This window comes from Diceros bicornis, chromosome 6, assembly GCF_020826845.1.
Source record: "Diceros bicornis minor isolate mBicDic1 chromosome 6, mDicBic1.mat.cur, whole genome shotgun sequence".
NCBI lineage: Eukaryota > Metazoa > Chordata > Mammalia > Perissodactyla > Rhinocerotidae > Diceros > Diceros bicornis.
The window spans coordinates 14,286,045-14,310,416 of NC_080745.1; the positions used below are offsets into that span (position 1 = coordinate 14,286,045).

The following is a 24,372-nucleotide window of genomic DNA, read 5'->3' on the forward strand; positions in this document are numbered from 1 at the left end:
AGGGTATAATGCAAAGTGAAATAAGTCAGAGGGAGAAGGTCAAATACCGTATGATTTCCTTCATTAAGTAGTAGATAATAACAACAATAAACAAACACATAGGGACAGAGATTGGATTGGTGGTTACCAGAGGGGAAGGGGGGAGGGAGGAGGGTGAAAGGGATAATTTGGTACATGTGTGTGGTGATGGGTTGTAATTAGTATTTTGGTGGTGAACATGATGTAATCTATGCAGAAATAGAAGTACAATGATGTACACCTGAAATTTTTACAATGTTATAAACCAATGTTACTGCAATAAACAAAAATTTAAAAAAAATAAAATAAAAATAAAAAATAAAAAAATAAAAAAAAATAAAAAATGAGCAAAAAACCTAAACAGACATTTCTCCAAAGAAGAGATACAGATGGCCAACAGGCACATGAAAAGATGTTTAACATCATTATCTACCAGGGAAATGCAAATCAAAACTACAATGAGATATCACCTCACGCCATCAGAATGGCTATAATTAACAACATGGGAAATAACAAGTGTTGGAGAGGATGTGAAGAGAAGGGAACTCTCATACACTGCTGGTGGGAGTGCAAACTGGTGCAGCCACTATGGAAAACAGTATGGAGATGCCTCAAAAAATTAAGGATAGAACTACCATACGATCCAGCTATTCCACCACTGGGTATTTATCCAAAGAACATGAAAACACGAATGTGTAAAGATACTTGCACCCCTGTGTTCATTGCAGCAGTATTCACAATATCCAAGACTTGGAAGCAACCTAAGTTCCCATCAGCGGATGAATGAATAAAGAAGATGTGGTATGTATACACAATGGAATACTACTCAGCCATAAGAAATGATGAAATCCAACCATTTGTAACAACATGGATGGACGTTGAGGGTATTATGCTAAACGAAATAAGTCAGAGGGAGAAGGTCAAATATCTTATGATCTCACTCATTAAGTAGTAGATAATAACAACAACAAACAAACACATAGAGACAGAGATTGGATTGGTGGTTACCAGAGGGGAAGGAGGGAGGGAAGAGGGCGAAAGGGATGTTTAGACACATGTGTGTGGTGATGGATTGTAATTAGTATTTGGGTGGTGAACATGAGAACATGATGTAATCCATGCAGAAAAAGAAGTATAATGATGTATACCTGAAATTTATACAATGTTATAAACCAAGATTACTGCAATAAACAAAACAAAACAAAAAAATACTGGGAAAAAAAAAGAAATAATTATATGAAAATATCAATTGACCATACCTTTATGGATCTGTTTCAGGATTATTTTGTTCTATTGATCTACATATCTATTTTTTGCTAATCTTCCATTGTCTTGATTAGTTTTATAATAAATATTGAAATTAGAAAAAAAAAAAAAAAAGAAGCCATAAGTGGGAATCAGGTTCGATGCCACTTTTAAACCCTTAGAAGGAAGGCTGAGAACATCGCTCAACATTTAGAGAAGGTCTCGTTTAAGGCAACCTGGCTGGGTGACCACCTTATTTTAAAGTTTTCGGGAGGAAAAAGGATATTCAAATGCCCCATTTAGGAGACTACCTATATCCTTATTGACAAATAACTCTATTCTGTATCGAATTCAATCCTGCCAAAATGTATGTCTAACATATATAGACTTAATAAAGCTATCAAACTCTTAAAAAAAAAAGAATTTTTGATTTGCGAGAAAGCTGGATCCCTTAATGATTTAATGGAGCTAGGCTACTCCGTCAGTCTGAAACTACCCCCCCCATTCGTGCACACATTCAGACTACTGAGTGAAAGAAAAAATATTAAGCCACTACATATTTGGGTCTCTTCATTATAGCAGTTTAGCCTTCAACCTAATGTACACATTTATTCCTAAATGATGATGTATCATTAACATCACAGGAAGGGAATTCTTTGTTTATGTATCTTTTATTTTGTTGGAAAGTAGATAATCTGCTTGGGCTTAATGCTCCCAAGGTAGAATTTTTCTGTGTAATTGTTTCTATTGATGAACCATCCATAAAAACAACTAACATGGTTTCTAAAATGGATTCATATACATCATTTATTTAGTCCAAAGAAAAATCACAAAAGTAGATATTATTATTTTCATTCTATAGATTAAAAAAATTAGATTCAGAGAGATTATGAGATGTACACAAATCCACACAGCTACTTACATAACAGAGTCAGGTCTCAAAGCCATTTGTGAACTATTTGGTTTATTGCTTGTTCCAAGTATATAATGCTGCTTAGTGAAATTAGGACTGTTTTAAGTGTCTTTTAATAACAAACTCACTTAACTCTCCAACAAAACTAATCAGTCACTTACTCAACAATTATGTTTTAAGTGCCAGTTATGTTCAAGGCATTTTCATAGAGTAGTAGGTAATAGAGAAATATCTAGCCTGTTCTCTGAGTGCTAACTAATACAGAAGAAGATATATATGTAAATAGTTGCCAAACTTAGGGAAGAGGAAATAAAGTATTGCTAAGCCCTTTTCATGTATTAGGTCCTGTGATAATGAGGTAAGTCTTATCATTATTATAACTAAGTCCTGGAGAGGTTAAGAGACTCACCCAAAGTCACACAACCAGTAGATTTTGGAGTTGGGATTTGACCCTGGGTCTGTAAAAACTCCAAAGCCCATGTTATTACCACTAAAGCATGGTGGGGGAACCCCTGAATGTGACAGGGATTCAGCAGAGAGTGATCATTTCCCTCCAAGGAGTCAGAAAGGCTTGATAGAGGAGATGGAGTTAGATCTGGGTGGGATTTGGATAGGGAGAGAAAATATGGGGATGGGGAAGGGAAGATAGCTTGGTAAGTGACCCAACCTGTGAGTGAGGGATGGTGAGGGGGCCAGCTCTGTTGATGGGGATGGTTTATGCAGGAGAGCATGGGGACGTTTGCTCCATGACTCTAGTCTTCCAAGGAAGACAGTCTATAAATGCTAACTGCCTGCCTGACACACTCTCCTCAGTCTATGTGTGTGAGCACATAATTCTAAGCACCTGTACCTGGGTCTGTGCTGCCCCAGATTCCAGGAACTATGAGAGAGGTTCGGTCCTGCCTTCTACTCAGGCTTACACCCTTTTAGGTACATTTGGATCAGAAGTCTGAACTGGCCTTTGTATGAACACCAATGACAGCCAAGTACCCAGCAAAGAGGCACTTACTTTACTTGCTCCTTCAGGGTCCACTTAGAGTAATCACTGTGAACATCTCTCCCAAGTGTCTCCCACATGCAGTGACATCTTTGCTAAAGATGAGCCACAAAATCTTGGCAAGATCAGATTAAATAGGGGAAGAAAGCTTCATCCCATCTAGACTATCTTGTCTTAGATTGCATACTGCCTCAATGTCACCATGTTTCCAACTTCAGTTGTGGTTGACAGAGAAAGGACGGATATACATAAAATCTATTATCTCTACAAAGGTGAAAGGATTTTCTTCAAGGTGATTAGGAGTACTCTGAAGATGGTTCATTGCATAGGGTGATATAAAAGAATGAGAAAAATTCTACTCATAACTGTAAATCTGCTTAATTTGGATCATTAACTGTGTAAAAGACCTGCTATTTTTTGTTTAGCTGACCCAGAGTCAGTGACATTTGTGGATTTCTCACTGTGTATTATTGCTGTTTGATCAGTAAATGAAATAATAGAGCAAATAGGGTGCCCAAACTGGCTGCGAGTTTAGGGTTTGCATTCCACACCTCAATCATAATAAATGACCACATAAATTCTTGGTTGATTTTTCTTTTTCTTGACTTTTCTTTGACATTTGACGAGGTTGGATTTAGGGAGGCAATGAACAAAGTACACAGCAAGGAATTCTAGGCTGGAATCCCAAAGCCCTTGGACTAGATACCAGCCTTGTCACTAATATTCTTTGTGACTAGGGTGAGTCACTTAGGCATCTTCTGACTTTACAATAAATAGGTTGGACTAGCTCATCTTCAAAGTATCTTTCAGAATTAAACCTGGACATAAGAGATTTTGGCATTTTCTGATTTTTAGTTTTCTTCTCTTGAAATATGTTTACAATAGGAATATTTACCTTCATATGTAATAGAAGGACATTGGATTAATTATGTGGTGTCTATGAAAATCCTCAAACCCCTTTAGTGATAAAAACAATGGAAGTAATCAACTTCTCCATTATTAATTATATACTGTAAAACGGTAATAATTCTCCATTTGTGAAGTTATGAACAATAAATTGGAACTAAGATAAAACTTCACTAAAGTAAATTGTCTTTCATAGAAAATTCAGCCTATCTTTATGAAAAACTCAATGAAATGAACTTTTTAATTTCAGAAATTTTGAGGACACTTTATGCTCTTTCTTTTAAGTGATTAATTCATCCAAGATCATTTTTATTTTCCCTGAAACTTGAGTTCCAAAGGGTCTGGTAAGTGTGGAAAATAAACACTGTTTAAATGTCCTACCACCTTGCATGTGGGGAGTTGTGTTGTCTGAATGCAACATGTGTTTAAAGTATGGGAAATAGCTACCTGAAATCTTTTTCTTTTCCTTCACATCTTTGGTAATAATCTTATGATGCTTGATGGGAATTAAAGCCATGCTCTGTGAACCTCAGGAGAGAAATATCTTTGTTATTTTCAGAAGAGGAAATGACTGGCTGAGGTCCAACAGAGATTTCATGGTCATTCTCACAGAAAGAGTCTTGGCACCTTGATTCCTTGATATCCCTGTCAACCAGTTGGACGAGGAGACTGTCCACCTGCCCTGGAAATTACAGTGAGAGGGTAATTATCTGAGGGATAATTCATTCCCTGGATGTGAATTGGTTTGTTGACACTTCCTTGTGCTCAGCATCTGTTCAAACCTTCCATTTACGTTGCAGTTTATTTATATTTTCTATCCTCACTCTGGAGCTGAGTTAAGAGAAAGACTCAGTTTAAGATTTCCCTTATAGTAGCTTCCCTTGTTGCTCCAGTAATGCTATATGATAGACCTGCACACTACTGCTCAGGGTTTGGTGATGGATGTGTCTGTCTCCTCCTAGGTGCGGCTGCAGCATTAGGAATCTCTGGTTTGTAGTCTATACAGTGGACTGGACTGTGAGTGATGATTGGGGGCATCAGGTGGTTAGAATCCTAGGGAGGACATGAGTGGGAAGGGCAGAAACCCTACGTGGAGACATCCATGGGGAAAATTCTACTCTGTTCCTTTCATCCTGTCTCAGCTTCTCAGCCTCACAGTGGTCCCTGGAGTTAAACAGGAATCACTCACCAGATTGTGGTGAGGAGCCAATAAAGTTACAGAGGAGCAAATAAAGTCTCTAGATACCCAACTCAAACTGCAAAAGCAATACTCACTATTTTTGTCCCAAACAAAAGGGAAATAAGCTAGAGCATATTGTATTTATTATATGCACCAAAGTGACTGAGTTGAACTGATACCTTGTTGCCTGGAAGATAGAGATGGAACTCCATCGCTTGCATCAGCTCTGGTCAGACTCCACACTAACACAGCCTATTGCTCCGAGTCAGAGGAATCTTATGCTTTTCTCTTCAAAGAACAGTCTTCACCTTATAAAATGGTGATATGACCTGATCATAGATGATGTTTAGTCATTTTGCATAAACCTTTTAGTGCTTCAGTGGTAAATACATTTATTGAAGTTTGAGAAAAAACAGAATTCTTAATTGAAAATGAGCATCTTCTTTGAATGAATAAAGAATTGAAAAGAAGGAAAAAGCAAATGTGGTACCATGCTGATGTTATGTGAAATAATACACAAAGACCACTGTCTTGAGAATAGAAAGCACTCTGCTTTTATTTGTACTAGACTGTTTTTTAGCATTATTTCAACAAACATATTTGAGGCCCCACCTGTTCCATGCCAGGCACAGGGCTGGATGCCAAGAAGAGATGCCCAGACATGAACGAGGCAAACATACCAACCTTAGGGGAGACGGTTGGGTACCATGATCATGATGTGACGTGTAATGGGTTCTAGGATAGAAGTCAGTACAGAATCCTGTGGGGCCACAAAGGACAGAGTGGTCCTGTCTCTCTAGGGAGGGGGAGTTAGAAAAAGAGGGGGCTGACGATCAACCTGGTTCTTGAGAAGGAGGGCATTCCAGGCTGAGGGGCTGCGAGAACAAAACCACGAAACCCTGGCGTGGCTCGCCTGTTGGCCAGACGGGGAGTTCTGAGTGTGTCTGGAGCTCTGGCTTTGAGGGGTAAGATGAGTGGGAAGACATTGGCCGGAGAGGAGGTGGATCCAGGAGCAGCAGCTGGAAGCCCCTGTTCTGTCAGCTGTGGGGAGCCGCGGAAGACTTGTCAGGAGACTTACATGAGAGATCTGCCTTTTAGAAAGGTTGTTAAATGGGAAAACCAGAAAACACAGAGCAGCTAAAACAAGAAAACGAAATCATCTATAATCCATCCCCAAATTCTGGTCTGTCACGCTTCAGTTGTTTTTCCACAGGTCCATACGCAAATATGCTTTTTTTTTTTTTTTTAACTCAAAATGAGATCCTATTGTGCAGACTACTTTTGAAACTTTTTCATTCTGTTTTCATAATCATCAGTCAAATACTTCTAAAGCATCATTTTGATAAGTACGCAGCATTATATTATATCAATATATCATAATATACTTACTTTTAAGAGTATAGGTTGCTTTTAAATTTTCACTGTCATAAATAACACTGTGATGACACCTTGAAGATGCTCTTAATTATTTTCGTAGGATAAATTCTGAGAAGTGCAAGTTCTGGCTCAAATGGAATACGAATTTTAAAAGACCTGCACCTTGGCACCCATGCTAACATTAGTCAATATCATGCATTTCTAACTTTGCCAACTTGTGGCTGATAGAATGGATCATGGATTTAACTTGCATTTCTTTGACTGAGGTTGAGGATGTTCCATTTATACCTCCTTTTTATGAACTGAGTGTTCATACTCTCTTCCTATTGTCATATGTGTGTGTGTTTATCTTGATTATAAGTCCTAGTGCATCTATATAATATTGCTGGTGCCATGATGTCAGGAATGAATGAAACATGGTAGCAGCTTTCCTTAGGACACCTCTCGTTTCCCTCTCTAGCCCTGAAATGACATGCAGCAGTGGGTGGAGAGTCACCTGATAGTCCCAGAAACCACTCTCGCCCTGAGGGCCATGAGTAACCAGACTCTGTTAACAGAATTTATCCTGCAGGGCTTTTTGGAGCACCCAGAACACTGTGTGCTCTTGTTCCACTGTTTCCTCTCCCTCTGCTCTGTGGCCTTCACAGGTAATATCCTCATCATTTTGGCCATCACCTTCAATCCCGGGCTGCACACCCCCATGTACTTTTTTCTCTTCAACTTGGCTACTGTGGACATCATCTGCACCTCCTTCATCATGCCCAAAGCAGGGGAGGGTCTGGTATCAGAGGAAAGCTCCATCTCCTATGGGGGCTGCATGGTCCAGCTTTATTTCCTCACATGGGCTGCTTCCTCTGAGCTGTTCCTCCTCACAGTCATGGCCTATGACAGGTATGCAGCTATGTGCCACCCCCTGCATTACAGCACCATAATGAGCAAGACATTCTGCAGAGCATGCTGGCTGCAGGTGTGTGGGTGCTCTGCACCTTCAACACGGCCATCCACACTGGGCTGATGCTTGCATTTCTGTGGCCCCAATGTCATTATCCATTTCTTCCGTGAGGTTTCTCCACTGTTACTTCTCTACTGTAGCTCCACTTATGTGAACGGCATCACGATTGTCCTGGCTTCTGCCTTTTATGGCATAATGAACTTCCTGATGACCATCGTGTCATATGGCTTTATCATCTCTAGCATCCTAAAGATGCAGACTGCGGAGGGGAGGAAGAAAGCCTTTTCCACCCGCTCTTCCCACCTTATTGTGGCATGCATGTATTGCACTGCTGTCTTCTATGCCTACATAAGCCCTATCTCCAGCTATAGTTCAGAGAAGAGCAAGTCGGCTGGCATGCTGTACAGTCTGTTCAGACCTACTCTCAACCCCCTCATCTATACTTTGAGAAACAAGGACATCAAAGCAGCCCTCGGGAATCTTTACCCTTTCTTTAGAAATTAATTTATGTCTTCTGAAACTCTTCTTGGAAACTACAGTTTTGGTTGGAATTGACCTTTCTGTGAAGGGTCTGATGAGCAATTTTCTGAAGGTAAGTAAACCTATCTTCTACCCAGCAGAATGTCTGCATGGATGAGTTTGGAACTCTGGTGCCCTGAGGCTGGCTGATGTGAGGATTGTGGTTGGACGTGAGCCTCTGAGACATGGGGTCTCACGGTCTGACTCCAAAGTAATGTCAGTGCTGAGTTGTCAGGGAAACAAAGCTTTCTAGGAGAAGAAAATATTCTTGTGTTTTAGACTTACAGCTGTATGAAAATGTTTTCCTGTTTCCTTTTACTTTTGTATGTACAACGTTCAGCATGTAAATCCTGAAATCACACCTAGAATTTCGGTGTGTGGGCCTGAAAAGAGTTAGGCAGGATATGTGGACCTTACAACTCTTGGATGATTGCCAGATGGAAGTATTGCTTTAAGGTGACCACTGTCCCCTGAAGAAACTTCTATTCCTACTATTTTACCTCAAGTGTTTTTTCTCTCGAGCCACTTAGACTTCAAAAATAGTTCTGAATGCAATGAAAACAGTTGTTTCTGTTTTTTTCTTTTCTTATCACTAACACTCAAGGTAAAATATATTATTAGGATCACCACTTTATTTGTTTTAACAGCTTTATTGAGGTATAATTGATATACAAAAAACTGCACATAGTTAATGTGTACAGTTTGATGGCTATGGACATACGCAATCACCACTTTGTTTTGCATGTAGAAATTTCAGCTTTAACACTTGATGCATGGACTGTGCCTCTAGACAGTGCCTGAGATTTCTCACTCCTCCTTTACTTTGTCCTCAGGCCATGAGGATCTGACTACCTCATTGACCTGGAATGGGGACAGCTGCTCTGATTTAGCTGTAAAAGTTGTACAGCATTATAAGAAGGCAATGCTACCCTCCCACTGTTTCAGAATACAACCAGATGGACAAACCCTCCATGTCTAATGAAGACAGGTCTTGAACTTGGCTCTGTGCTGTTAGAAAACTAGACTGGAAAATCGATTATCTTTATCATGATCTGTTAAAGATGACAGAAGCAAGTTGTGAATGTTTAACTGAATCTTTGGGGTTGAATAAAAACATATTGTTTGCTCTTGAGATGGAAGCTGAGAATAGAGTTTGATATTGATTTAGAAGGGATGAATGGTCCATGGTTCTTCATTCAGTATTCTCATTATCATTCATCAAAAACACATTGATTTTGGGTATGAAATTCAAGAATTTGATGAACCATAGGGTGACTGGTTTCACATAGGTTGGTATGGACCACATCTAGTCTTTTCTAACAGAATTTTGACACCCAAATAACTAGTTGAAGCTCCCAGTGGTCTCAGAGACTTCCCGATGAATAAGTCTTTGAAAACTACCACTAATGAATCAGTATGATTACTAATAGATTTTCAATATGCCAGGAAGAGCGTATATTGTATTACTATATTCATATTGATTTCTTATAATTTTATATCTTCTACATTTTGTAATGGATTTTTTAAAAAAATTAAGAATATTTAGATGAATATTAAGTGTTTTAGAGAGCTTTATGCATTTGACAAAACAGAAATATGAGACTTGACCTCTGTTCTTAGAAAACTGGGAATCCAGTGGAGAAGACACTAAAACCCGTGATGATGAATAAAAAAAGAAAAGGCATGAAGAGTGCTGTGTTGTAGGATGTGGTGTCATTGTGTTGTGGATGCACAGAGATGTGTGCAGTGCCTGAAGTGAGGGTGGGGGGAGAAGATCTGGGTTCAAATTCAGACTCTTTCAGAGCACTCAACCCACTTGAGCTCTAGTTTCATTCTAAGTATAACGAGGACAATAAATCAACCTAGAGATGTTGCCAAGATTGAAAGAGAGAACTGAAGACAGTGATATCAAGTGCTGTGTAAGTTTAAGATGTTACTATTGGTGAGTGATCACTGAGGACAGGAGCAGCCGAGGAAGCCTGGATGTCACAGCCCCTCACCGCTGCCTGGCTCCAGGGTGCTGTTTGCGGTGGTTAGCTGGAAAGGGGAAGTTAGGGCCAAGTGGCGTGGGACCACACTGAAAGGGGCTGTTGTGGATTCGATTCTCTAAAATGACCTAGCAAGGAGAAGCAATTGGTATGGGTAAATGAGAAACCATTTTTCGATGGTCCCTGATGTAAAGTGGATCCTGTTTATCTCAGGAAGCTTCAGGCTCATGAGTGACACCATCTCTACGCAGGAAAGGCCACATAAGGGAGTTTCCTGACAGAGATGGACCGTCAACCTTTCCTTAATCCTAGATTCTCTCTCAGCTCCCCAAACCCCATCTTCTTTCAGGCCCAACACTTGTTTCCTGCTCTTCAAACTCATACAGGGCCATTTTAGTTCTCAGATCACTTCTTTTTTTCCCTGTTCAGTTGAGCCCCATCTCAGGCTCTAACGTCTTGTCCCTTTGAGCCCTATATGAGCAGCTGGTCCTTGGTTCTGTAGCCCTCTTGGTCCAGGTAGAGCATCCCTCCTTGCTGCGGTGCGTCTTTTTTTTTTAACCTTTTTTAAAGGTATCCAAGAGGTAGCTTGTAGCCTGCCTAAACATGGAGAGTTTTTTTTTTTTTAAGGGGAAGATTCACCCTAAGCTAACATCTGTTGCCAACCTTCCTCCTTTTTCTTCCTCCCCCACCAAAGCCCCAGTATGTAGTTGTGTATAGTTGTAAATTCTTCTACTTCTTCTACATGAGCCACCACCACAGCATTGCTACCGACAGACAAATGGTGTGGTTCCGCACACGGGAAGAGAACCCAGGCCGCCTAAACGGAGGGTGCCGAAATTTAACCACTGGGCCATCAGGGCTGGCTCCGGGGTTCCGTCTTGTTTTGGGTTTTCCTTCTCATGAACAAATGCCTTTTTTTCCTTTAACTAACCTGACAACTGAGACTTTGTTCTTTTTGTGGCTGCTTTCGCAGGAACTGGCACAAATTTGGCTTCCTTAGCTGAGACAGAGAAGCAGCACTTGCTTCCTCATAATGTTATCTCTTAAAATTAGTCCTTGTGATTTAACGCAGACAAACTCATGACCTCCACAAGCGCCCACCAGGAAGCCCTTTCTATGACTGGCTGACTATGACTTCACATTATCAATATTTTGAAGAGCCACAGAGAGGAACTGATAGAACTTCCTCTTCCCCTATTTCCCTGCTTTTTGTCTTTGATAATGTATATCAGTCAAGGAAAGCACATCCTTTCTTCAAATGATTCTCCAACCACAGGTCTTACCCTATTGGCCTCTCTGGCTCAAGCCGACCTCCTGTACATGGACAGAACCAGATTGGTCTGCCAGCACCAGCAGCCATACAATAAAGAATCTGGCTGATACAGATAAGACATGAGCCTGTGGTGCATCCAGTTCCCTTTCTGTGAACTGAAGTCTTCAAGAACTGAAGTCTTAGCCACATTCTTGTCCTTTGGTCCTGGAAAATAAGGTAGTTGTATGCCTGTGTTTTATATTGGCTTTCTTTTTTCTTCAGTTTAGGAGTTAATCCTTGGGTTTGTCAACCTCAACACTATTGACATTTGGGCTGGGCCATTGTTGTGGGAGCTGTCCTGTGCATTGTAGGATACTTAGCAGCATCCTTGGCCTCTACCAACTAGATGCCAGTAGGACCACCTGAGTGGTGACAACCAAGAATGTCTCCAGACATAGCCAAATATCTTCAGGGGGAGGAAAATCGTCCCTGGATGAGAACCACTGAACTACAACAAACCAGAGATGGCCTCACATTTGGAAGGATTAGAGGTTTTTGTTGTGCCACTTTTGCCACTATAACTAGGGGCTCCAGCTAACAGGAGAGCTTCTATATGTCAAGTCTGGGACTAAGTACTCCCACGATTTGTCTCTAGTTTCCCAGTAACACTGCAAGAGGCTACGTAATGTCTCCAAGTCACACAATGAGTGGGAGGTAGAGGTAGGGTTTGAATGGAAGCTCTATGAATCCAGAGAATAAGCTCTTAACCACCAAAGTATGTTATAGTCTGTCACACACTCCAGCTTCTGGTGCTGTCCATGGTTGGACAACAAGGGACTTTGTTAACAAGCTGTAAGCCCACTGCTGCTCCGGCCCAATCTGACCAGTGGGTCTGGAAGAGGGATCTATACGAAAGTGGTTTGAAAGTGTTACACTGGCCTCAGCAGAGAACACAAGATTTAGATCCTACTAACTTTTGTTAGAGCTACTGAATTGGTGCAATAATGTCTGCTACTTAATTAACAGAGATGGGAGACCCAACCAAATCCCAGATGTGGATTTCTTAGTCCTCCACCACTAACTTGGGTGAGCCCCATAACCTCCTTGGATGAGAGCTGTACCCAATAGCCAGGCGCTGCAGCTGGGTCCTGTAGCTAGAGAGCGCTCCTGACATTCTCTAGAAAAACATGTTGTTGATGAGGAGGGAGCCTGGACTCTTGAGGATGTCTCTTTAACACTAGCCCTACGTCACATTCAAGAACTAAATTGTGATTTGGTCTTGCTTTGTCCTTCTTGGGGGGTAAGCAAGCCTCATGTCTTGGTAGGCTTGGATTCCCTGTACCTGAGTCTGAACCTGTTGGTAGTATGATACGGAGTTGATCTGCCTTTGTGTACTCCCATATGCTGTCTTTTCCTTCTTAAACACTTGGATTCAGACTGTGATAGACTAATCAGAAGAATGAGACCGATCAGAATGCTTCATTTTTCTGAATTATGATCAATTATAATCAACAGATGTGATTAGGTAGCACCATAAACGTGTGCTTTTTAAGACAGAACTGTCACTCCTGTTTCCTATATTGGACAGTGGGAAAACTCAGAGCCCAAATTATAATCCAACCTCTACTTAGATTCCCTGGGATGCTAATTAAGCTGCCCAGCATAACTTTTGTGTGGATCTGCTTGTTAGGGAGCACACCACATTCTCCTGCTTCTCTCTGTGCTGGAGTAGCTACCAGAGCTAGTCTGGATGGAGTGGGTAGCAACCGGCTCATTATTAACCTGTTGTCTCTCAGCTCCAAACCCAGCTCTGGAACTCTGGGCCTGGGGTTCTGCAAACCATATTTTGCCTTTGCAGTTGGATTTCTGTTAGTCTCTGCCCAGAGGTGGCCCTAGAGGGAGACTGAAGGACTGGAGGAGGGAGCTGGGACGTGCTCTGTCTCACTTGCTTCCTGCTTCTGTCAGCATCGCCCAGTGTTGTTCTTTAACTTTGCAGCAGTGATTGGGGCCAGTGGCAGCAACTGGATGCAGTTTTCACACTTGCAGGGCCAGCCTCATTGGGCCTATCAGAGACGTCAGCATGTGGTCATCAGTATTGCCTACTCAGAGGTTTGAATCCCAGCCCAGCAGGGGCTCCCCTCCAAGATCCTGAGGAAGCAGCACCCGTTTGGCAGTGTGTGTTCCTCAGAGGCCCGAGCCCTAGCTCTGTGGTGTCTCTTCACACTCAGGAAGACCTGGGCTTCCCGGTAAGGACACCCCCATCTCTGACCCAGATCAGTGGAGCCCCTTCTCTGGGCTTCTCAGTTACAGTGGCCTCAAGCTCTCTTTGTTCCTCCAGTTCCAGAAGATGAAGGTGTTTTCTGTACTTTCTGTCTCTGTATCACCTCAGCATTCCCTTCATGCCCTTACAGTCCTCCAAGACTTATCTAATCAATTTCTACATTGAATTCTCTCTAAGATGTGTGAGGTGGTTTCTCTTTTCCTTCCTGGACACTGATGGATGCAGGCTCCCTTCAATGGGTCTTTGGTTTAATGCTGCTGCTGCTGCTCCTGTGTTCTCCAGTAGGAGAGCTTTGATAGATCTAAGCCCTGTTGCATCTATTTCTGTCTCAGGCAGTGACAACTGGTTGAATCTATGCCTGTCAAGGGCCAGAGCACGTTCTGCCCCAGGAGCGAGGAGACCACAATTCTGAGTTTGTTGACATTTCTGATGACCTTAGATCATGTCTTCTATAAAAGGTAAACATTCTTTCAGACATCCCTTTCCAGATTTATAGGATCCTTTTTAAAAAGAGGCTAACATGTTTCTCATTGTGCCACTGGGCTGGAAAGGAATCTCTCTGATTGCTCTAGAAAACTTTCTCTCCTGACCCGATTCTTGGTTTCAGAGCAGTGCTTATAGCCTATTCTCCCATCTCAGGATGAACGTCCTTGCTTTCCTAGTGTGCCTCCCACTGAGTTTAGGGAGAGGAGCCTTTATAGACATAATTATCTTGGTGTTTGGAAATCTAAGCATGTACATTTTAGGGGTCCTTTGTGCATTAAAGTCCCTTTCATTATCCTTTCTGGAGGTCCTAAGGACCCCTGTAAAACTCATTCAATCCCACCCCTTCCTAATACATCAGAGTTCCTAAGGTGGGTATACACACCAGCTTTCTTGGATCTTGAGGTCCAGTTACATGATCACACATCAATGCTCTTAGTCACCTCTCTAGTCAAAGACTGAGGGCCATTGTCCTCATATTGATGGAGGCTAATTATAGCTTTGAGAGGACTCAGAGATTACAATGCAGTGTGTATAAACAAAATGAAAGTAAGACAAGACATTAACCTATTAATGGGATCAATATATGTTACAAAGCCTACAAAATTTACTCCTGAAAATATTATTTTCCTGCTGGTATGACTATTTGGCCAGGATCTACCAGATCATTATCTCAGTTCTAACTATCTCCTTGTAGATTTCTGTTCTTTCTTTCCCTCTTACCCTAGATAATTATGCTGCCTTCATCAATCCCTGTAATACCTGCTGAGGAGCAGAAGGTGAGCAAGACAGGTAAAAATTGTCCTACCATCTAGTTGGGAAGGCAATTTAACAAGTAACGAAAATAAAATGTCATCATGGAGGAGCACACCTGCAGCAAGGGAACCTCACTTACTTGGGGGGGGGGTCAAAAAGATCTAAGATAGGGTCATTTTGGTTCATATCTAAAGGATAAGGAGGAGATAGGCTAATTTTGAGTGGGAGTGAGGAAAGGAGAGAGTTCTAGGCTTAGAGATTTCTGGCAAGAGCATTGGGGCAAGAGTGAGTGTGGCACATAGGACCAATTGAAAGAAATAAGAATGGTCCAGATTAAAAATGGTGGAAGTTGACCAAGATGGTGACACAGAAGGCTCCTGAATTACCTCCTCCCATGGACACACTGAATGTACAGCTACTCATGGAGCAATTCCCTCTGAAAGAAATCCAGAAACTAGCTGCATGACTCCTACACATTGAGCCAATACCCACAGCAAAACATGTGGGAACGGCTAAGACATCCTCTCACCATAAACCCCACCAAGAGCACAGTGCCATATAATTGGGGGAGAATCTCCAACTCCCAGCTTCTCCCTGATGAGAAAGGTTTGGATTGTACATCTAGTTCCCAACTTTTAAGACTTCCATCCAAGAGCTCTGAAAGCCAATAGAGCTTGTGTCCGTGAGTCCTACAGACTATAGCAAACCAAGAAGCATTTCTTAATGGGTTCATGTGCCATTTCTGTGACTACCCCTTCAGGGCTCAGTGCATACAGAGCAGGCAAAAGGGCCCATTTTGCAGTCTTTCTCTGAAAGGGGTCTAACTGCATACATTATAATCTGCTTTCTGGGGGTCTAGCTTCTAATTTTGGCACACATCTAGGGGCTGGCTGTGATCTCCCCAGAGACTGGGGAAGCTGGAAGACTCTTCCTCTGCCTTCTTCCTATGGCCTGCTCCAGCAATAAAACCAAATTTCCAGTATCTCCCTGGGAGGAGTTTGTACACATGTCCGGCACCTTACCTGTTGGTTGCTGCATAAGGGATGGACCCTGGATTGCCTGGCTCTAATACCCAACAGGGTTTGCGTTCATGAGTCCCACAGGACTATAGCAAACAAAGAAGCAGTGTTTAAACAAATACTCCTGCACCCTCCCCATAGCTATACACCTGAGCTCAGCACAGAGGGAGCAGGCAAAAATGCCTGTCTTCCAGTTTCTCCCTGGAGGGTGTTAACTACATACTTTTCAGCTGCTATGTGAGGGTCAAATCAGCTTGCATCTTGGTGCTGACTGCAATCCTCCTGTTTGGGACACGGGTGGGTCTTGGCACACTTTCCACTACTGGGAGCCACTAAGAACAAAGAAGGTGACTTGGACAATCACAAAGGTTTGAGAGACAACCAGAAGCTTGGGCACAGTGATTGAAAAAGTTATCTTCCACAAGAGACCACACTGTCACGACTGGGAGAAGTGGCTGTTTTATCTAATGTGCAGAAATCAACAGAGAGTCAAGGAAAATGAAAAAACAAAGGAATATGTTCCAAACAAAAGAACAAGGTAAATAATCAGAATCAGACCTTAATGAAATGGAGATAAGTGATTTACCTGAGAGAGTGTTCAAAATAATGGTCCTAAAGATGCTCACTGAGGTCAGGAGACAAACGCATGAGCAAAGTGAGAATTTCAACAAAGAGATACAAAATATTAAAAAGTACCAAACAGAAAACAGAGAGCTGAAGAATATAATAACTGAACTGAAAAATTCAATGGAAGAGTTCCACAGCAGACTAGATCAAGTGGAATAAAGGATCAGTGAACTCAAAGACAGGGCATGGAATTCATCTAAACAGAGAGCAAAAAGAAAAAAAATGAAAAAGAGTGACGATAGCTTAAAGGACTTAGGGGACACCATCAAGCAGACAACACACATATTATAAAGGTTTTAGAACCAGAAGAGAGAGAGAAAAGGGCAGAAAGATTATTCAAAGAAATAATGGATGAAAAAATCCCTAACCTGGAAAAATAAACAGTTATCCAGACCCAGGAAGCTCCAAAAGTTCCAAATAAGATGAATCCAAAGAGACCCATACTGAAGTACATTATAAATAAATTGTCAAAAGTTAAAGACAAACAGAGAATCTTAAAAGCAACAAGAGAATGACAACTTGTTATGTACAAGGCAACCCCCATAAGACTATAGAAAAGTTTTCAGCAGAAACTTTGCAGGCCAGAGAGTGGCATGATATATTCAAAGTGCTGAAAGAAAAAAAACTGCCACTCAAGAATACTCTACCCAGCAAAGTTGTCCTTCAGAATTGAAGGAGAAAAAAAATTTCCTGGACAGACAAAAACTGGAGGAGTTCATTATCACTGGACTGGCCTTACAAGAAATGTTAAAAGGAGCTATTCAATGTGAAACTAAAAGATGCTAATTAGCAATAGGAAAATATGGAAAATATATGAAAATATAAAACTCACTGATAAAAGTTAATATATAGTTAAATTTAGAAAACTCTGATATTGTAATAGTAGTGGATAAATCACTTATACTCTAGTATGAAGGTTAAAAGTCAAGAGTATTAAAAATAACTATAACTTCAATACTTTATTAATTGGATACATGATATGAAAAGATGCTAAATGTGACAGCAAAAACATAAAACGTGTGTGTGGGAGAGTAAAAGTGTTGTATGTGTTCAAAGTTAAGTTGTTATCAGCTTAGATTAGACTTTTATAAATATGTTTTATGTAAGCCACAAGGTAACCACAAAGCAAAAACCTGTAGTAGATACATAAAAGATAAAGAGAAGGGAATGTAATCATACCACTACAGAAATCCATCAAATCACAAAGGAAGAGAGTAAGAGAGGAAGAAAGGAACAAAGGAATTACAGAATACCAGAAAACAATGAACACAATGGCAATAGTAAGTCCACATCTGTCAATAATTACTTTAAATGTAAATGGAATAAATTTTCCAATCAAAAGACATAGAGTAGATGAATGGAATAAAACAAAACCCATCTATATGCTACCTATAAGAGACTCCTTCAATGTCAAGGACACAAATAGACTGAGTTTGAAGGAATAGAAAGATATTCCATGCAAATAGAAACTGAAAGAAAGCAGGCATAGCTATACTTATATCAAAGTAGACTTTAAGCCAAAGGCTGTAAGAAGAGACAAAGAAGGTCATTGTATAATAATAAGGAGTCAATCCATCAAAAAGATATGATATTTTTAAATATCTATACACCAAACATAGCAGCACCTAAATATATAAAGTAAGTATTAACAGATCTGAAGGGAGAAATAGACAGCAATACAATAACAGTAGGGAACTTCCATACCCCATTTTCAACAATGAATAGATCATCCAGACAGAAAATCAATAAGGAAACATTAGACTTAAACTACATATTTTAAAAGATGGACCTAACAGACACATATAAAACATTCCATCCAACAGCAGCAGAATACACATTCTTCTCAAGCACACATATAGCATTCTTCAGGGTAGATTGTATGTTATGCCATAAAACAAGTCTTAATAAATTTAAGAAGATTGAAGTCATATCAAGCATCTTTTCTGACCACAATGGTATAAAAGTGGAAATCAATTACAAGAAGAAAACTGGAAAATTCACAAATATCTGGATATTATAGGATGCAGCAAAAGCAGGTCTAGAGGAAAGTTTATAGTGATAAACACCTATATTTAAAAAAAGAAAGATTTCAAATAAATAGCCTAGCTACACCTCAAGGAACTAGAAAAAGAAGAACAAACTAAGCCCTAAGTTAGTAGAAGAAGGAAATAACAAAGATTATAGAAGAAAAAAATGAAATAGAGGATAAAAAGACAATAGAAAAGATCAATGAAACTAAGTGTTGGTTTTTTGGAAAGATAAACAAAATAGATGAACGTTTAGCTAGACTTACCAAGCAAAAGAGAGGACTCAAATAAAATTATAAATGAAAGAGGTGACATTACAACTGATACCATAGAAATACAAAGGATCATAAGATACTACTATGAACAATTATACACCAACAAATGGACCACCTAGAAGAAATGGATAGAGTCATAGAAACACACAACTTAACTGAGACTGAATCATGAAGAAACAGAAAATCTGAACATACCAATTACTACTAGTAAGGAGGTTGAATCAATAATTAAAAACCTCCCAACAAAGAAAAGTTCAGGATCAGATGGCTTCACTAGTAAATTCTACCAAACATTTAAAGAAGAAATAACACCAATCCTTCTCAAACTCTTCCAAAAAATTAAAGAGAAGGGAATACTTCCAAATTCATTTTATGAGGCCAGCATTACCTTGATATGAAAACCAAGCAAGAAGACTACGAGAAAAGAAAATTATAGGCCAATATCCTTGATGAACAGAGATGTAAAAATCCTCAACAAACTATTAGCAAACAGAATTCCACAGCACAGTAAAGGGATTATACACCATGATTAGATGGGATTTATTCTAGGGATGCAAGGATGGTTCAACATTCGCAAATCAATCAACATGATACAGCACATTAACAAAATGAAGGATAAAAATCATATGATCATCTCAATAGATGCAGAAAAGGCATTTGACAAAATTTAACATCCTTTTATGATAAAAACTCTCAACACAGTGGGTACAGAGGGAACATACCTCAACATAGTAAAGGCCATTTCTAACAAGCACGCAGCTAACATTATACTCAGTGGTGAAGAGATGAAAACTTTTCTTCTAAGATCAGGAACAAGACAAGGGTGCCCACTCTCACCACTCCTATTTAACATAGTACTGGAAATCCTAGCCAAAGCCATTAGGCAAGAAAAAGAAATAAAATGTATCAAAAGTGGAAAGGAAGAAATAAAAATTTTTCTATTTACAAATGACATGATATTATATATAGAAAACCCTAAAGACTCCACCAAAAAACTGTTAGAACTAATAAACAAAATCAGTAAAGTTGCAGGATAAAAAATCAATATACAGATGAAAATGGTGGAAAAATGACCATCACCAACAGTTTTATGCAATGAATATTGGGAGGCATATATTTCACCTGTTTCCTTCCTTACTCATTTGGAAAATGTATTATATCCCTGACAACTACAAAAAAGAAAAAAAAAAAAAAAGAATGCTTGCATCTGCAATTTACCAGCAAAGGAAAGCATTTCATTTATTAATCATATTTATTTTTGTTGATGGCATTGGAGCCCAGTCTCTGTCTTACTGATGATCACTTGGAGCTTTTACATGGTGGATACTCTTGGGCCTCTCAAATGTAAATGAATAAATGATGCTCTCATAACTGATGATCTCTTTCTCTCTTTTTGTGTCTATGTGTGTGTGTACATATCGGGATATCATTTTACCATGCAAGTTATATTTCCTTTACCCATGGAGGATGAATATGTTCTAACACTATCCATGAAGTGCAATCAAATAAGGCCAATCTATAATGATGTCTTGTTCTTATATTCAGATATGTGGCCTCTTAAGAGAAAAACACAAAATTTGAGTTGATTGTTACTTCTCTGTAAATAGAATTGGTTTTCTATATTACTGTGGTCCACACTCAACCTCTCACCAATGCATTCCCAACATATATACCCTTAAATTGGTCTGTGATCAATTTGGACATTGGACCACTGAAGGCAAAATGGAAATTTACTGATATTGTTAAGTTAAGGACATAACAGTGCCCAAATAAGCCCTCAACTAGGACTCACTAGGCATCGAGACCATTGGCTGAATCCACCTAGAGGACATAACAGGAACCACAACTTACTTGAAGGACAGTATTAGGCATCCCTCTTTAGTGGGAGTTATCCTTGCAATAGTCTACATAGTTATTCAGGAGCTCTTATCTTTGGCTCCCCAGGTGACATCTCAGGCGGATCCACATCTTGGCATACACCTTGGCTTAAAAGTCCTATGTCCCACAAAGGCCAATATTTCTTATATAGTGTCTTCTCAAAATTCATGTTCATCCTGGAACCTCAAATGTGACCTTATTTGGAAACAGGGTTGTTGCAGATGTAATTAGTTAAGACAAGATGATATTGGAGTAGGGTGGGCCCTTAATCCGATATTACTGGTGTCCTTGTAAGAAAAGATGACACACAGATATTGAGACACACAGAGTCTAAGAAGACCATATGAAGTCAGAGGCAGACAGTAGAGGATGCATATACAAGACAAGGAAGGCCAGGGATTGCCAGCAACTACCACAAGTTATAAAAGGCATTAGGAAGGATCCTCCCCTAGAGCCTTCAGAGAGAGCGTGGCTCTGATTCCACCTTGATTTCAAATTTTCTCATAGTTCAAATCCAGAACTATGAGAAAATAAATTTCTGTTGTTTTAAGTCACCTAGTTTGTGGTAATTTGTTATGTCAGCCCTCGCAAACTAATACAGGCGACTTCTAAGGTAAGGGAAGCCTCAAATTATGGCTTCTTATTGGGTATTAATTGTTTCTCATTATTTGTGATCCACTCAGGATGGGCTTTCCATATTTATCAGATTTCCAGGGAGGCAGAGCAAGAAAGTAATCAGAAGTTCAAATCATCAAGCATAAAAGAAAAGGATTTTGTTAACTTTTTACCCACAAACGGGAAAAAATGCTAATTTAAACACAAACTGATCCATCCTCTTTTGCATTTAGAGGAGTTACAGCCCCACAGTTATCATGGTTTTTGGTAATTTTTTTCTTTGATAATGCTGCATACCAATCCCCTAATTCAGCAGAGAGAATTTCTTTTGAGAACAAATACATCTTTTCCTCACTCACAGTTGGTGGATAAGCTGGGATGTGCTAGAATTGAATGGCTGTGACTCTGACTGAAGATTAGCTGCAGGTCTGCTCCTCATGTCTTCTCATTCAGGGATCTGTGGCTAACTGGGGCATGATCTTCTGATGGCTGATGGAGGTCGTGTGAGAAACTAAGCCAAACCACCCAAATCCGTTTAAAGCCTCTGCTTGTATGATGTTTACTAACATTCCATTGGCCAAGCCCAACATCAGCGGGGTGGGGAAACATACTCGGCTTATTTTAGTGACAAGCACTGCAATGTCACACAGCAAAGGGCATGGATGCATAATTATTACAGGGAAGAAGTAAAGAATTGGGAACAGTATTCTGATCTGCCACGATAACACTCTTTGGGTTGTGCAAAGTGAATGCTGCCTCCTAGCTCCTCTGCCTTTGCCCCAAGTGAAATCCACAAAGAATAAATGAAAAAAGTGAATTCTTTGTCTAGGAATATAAGAGGAATTTGGTTGTTTGCTAGTGGATGGAAGAGGGAATCTTGAGTGGGGTGAGAAAAGGGCTATGAAAAAGAAAGATAATCAAAGACAGAGAAAGAGAAAGAATAGAATATGGTGGAAGTGATGTGGCATGATATCCAAGTCTAGGTGAAAAAAAGCAACATAGCCTCCACCTGGTTCCCTCTCTTGGGAAGTTCACTTTGAAGCTGCTCTGAAGCCCCTATAGTGAGAGATCCCTAGAGGAACTGCACAGAGACAGAGAGAGATACTTAAGGAACCCCCAGCTCTTTGAATCTTTTAGCTCAAGCACCAGACATGTGAGTAAGGAAACCTGTGAATGACTCTAGCCCCAGCCATTGTCTAACTGCAATTGCATGAGAGACCCTGAGTGGGAACCACTCAGCTGATCCCAGTTAACTCCCAGAACAATGAGAAATAAAAGTAATAAGTAATTGATTTTGTTTTCATGCCATTAAAATTTGGGCTGGTTTGTTAGCAGCCAAAGATGCTAAGTGATATGTTATAGAACGATTCCTGGACTTTTAAGAGTATATGCTAGGGGGAATGAATTTATTTTTATTTCAATATAAAAGAAAGGGTAGGAGGAATATACAGTAAAATATATTACAAATACATTAATTATCTGCGATTTTTAAATTAAAATTTTATTTTGGCGTAAAACTTCTGTTTATAGATTCATATGCAATTGTAAGAAATAGTACAGATAGATGCCATATACCCTTTATCTAGTTTCCTCCAATAGTAAGAGCTTGAAAACTACAGTACAATATCACAACCAAGATACTGACATTGATAGAGTCAAGATACAGAACATTTCCAAACACAGGGATCCCTCATGTTGCACTTTTATAGTCATTCCCACTTCTTTCTCACCCTACCCCCTCCTAAAACACTGTCGACCACTAATCTGTTCGCCATTTCTATGATTTGATCATTTCAAGAATGTTATATAAGAAGAATCAAACAATATATAAGCTTTGGGGAATGGCATATATTTTTTTACTCAGCATACTCTCTGGGGACTTATGCAAGTTCTGTGTTATCAATAATTCATTCCTTTTTATTGCTAAGTAGTATTTCATGGTATGGATGTACCATAGTTTGTTTAACCCCATTCACCCATTGAAGGTCATCTGGGTTCCTTCCAGTTTTTAGTTATTACAAATAAACCTTCTGTAAACATTTGTGTACAACTTTCTGTTGCAACATAGGTTTTCATTTCTCTGGAATAAATGCCCAGGAGAACAATTGCTGGGTTGTATGAGAGTTGCATGGTTAGTTTTTAAAGATGCTGCCAAAATGTTTTCTAAAGTGTCTGTACCACCTTACATTCTTTTACATCCCTACCTGTGATTTATGATAGATCCAGTGTCTCTACATCCTCATCAGCTGTTGGTTTTGTTGCTATTTTCTATTTTAGTCAATTTGATAGATGTGTAGCTGTTATCTCATTGTGGTCTGAATTTCCATTTCCCTGTTAGCCAATGATGAACATCTTTTCATGTGCTTGTCTGATATACGTATATCCTCTTCAGTGAATTGTCTCTTCTTTTTCTAATTAGATTATTTTTTATTCATTAGTTTTGAGAGTATTTTATCTATTCTAGATACTAATCCTTTGTCAGATATGTGATTTCCAAACATTTTCGCCCAATCTGTAGCTTTTCTTTTAATGCTCTTAACAAGATCTTTCACAGACCAAAAGTTATTTATTTTGATGAAGTTTAGTTTATCAGTTTTTCCTTTTATGGATTGTGCTGTTGGTGTCTTCTAAGAACTCCTTGTCTAGCCATAAATCCTGAAGATTTTCTCATATTTTGAATTAATTTTTGTATCAAGTGTGAGACTTAGGTGGAGATTAATTTTTTTTTTTTTTTTTTTTGCCTTTGGAAGTTCAATACACCTGCACCATTTGTCGAAAAAGCTCTTTCTTCCATTGAATTACTTTTGCATCTTTGTCAAAAATCAGTTGAGCACATTGTGTGGGTCTATTTCTGGGTTCTCTATTCTGTTCCATTGATCTGTGTGTCCATCCATCCACTAATATCACACAGTCTTGCTTACTGTAGCTATACAATGTCTTGAAATGAAATCCTCCCACCTAATTCTTCTTTTTCAAATTATTTTAACTATTATGGATCCTACGCCTTTCCATATAAATTTTAGAATAATCTTCTATATTTATAAAAATCTTCATGGAATTTTGA

The 24,372-nt window shown here is 39.6% G+C and overlaps 1 pseudogene; it reads left to right on the forward strand.

The window, feature by feature from the left end:
* Positions 1-7,108: 7,108 nt before the first annotated feature.
* LOC131406771 (olfactory receptor 13A1-like) lies at positions 7,109-8,092 on the forward strand (annotated as a pseudogene).
* Positions 8,093-24,372: the final 16,280 nt, after the last annotated feature.